This window comes from Musca vetustissima, unplaced genomic scaffold (genome assembly GCF_032173495.1).
Source record: "Musca vetustissima isolate MV318-11 ecotype Yass unplaced genomic scaffold, APGP_CSIRO_Mvet_v1 utg10310, whole genome shotgun sequence".
NCBI classification, from domain to species: domain Eukaryota; kingdom Metazoa; phylum Arthropoda; class Insecta; order Diptera; family Muscidae; genus Musca; species Musca vetustissima.
This window is the reverse complement of record NW_026886057.1, coordinates 23,905-24,561: the sequence shown is the minus strand read 5'-3', so window position 1 is coordinate 24,561 and position 657 is coordinate 23,905.

The window sequence follows — 657 nt, the reverse complement described above, 5'->3', positions numbered from 1 at the left end:
CAGCAGTCACGACCGAACTATTACTCTCCACCGTTTTACTATCAAGAGTACAAGCCACTACACATACCGTTTTACCCATCTCACCAACAACAGCCATACCCTTTTCCACAACACCCATATACATTCCACAAGAACAAGCATATAGCATACAACCAATATATGACTTACCTCAAATCCTTAACATTACACAACATAACACCTAACAGCAGCACCCAGCGAAGCAACAGAACAATCCACCACCAAAACAACAAGATCAACAGCGTAACCGCCCCAAAACGATCACCCATCACAGCAATATGAACACCCACAAGAAAATCAATTAAAATCGCAGGAATAACTGTGCCTGCCACAACTCCGCCAAGAGGATCGCTCATCACAGCAAGAACAACAATGCCACCCACAACAACGGGAAATCCGCTTTATTTTAGAACATAAGTACTAAAGTACCAGAACAAAATAATAACTAATAAACTAAGTTATTGAAATCCCTTAAATTAATAATTAAATTGAGTTTTTAGTTGTCTTTATTTTTAATTTTATTTCATATATATTATAATATTACAGAAAGTGTATTTTTATATTTTATTATTGTTTAATAAAAACTTTTTTTAAGGAACAAACTAAAAACTACAAAATATTTTATTACAAGAGAACCTG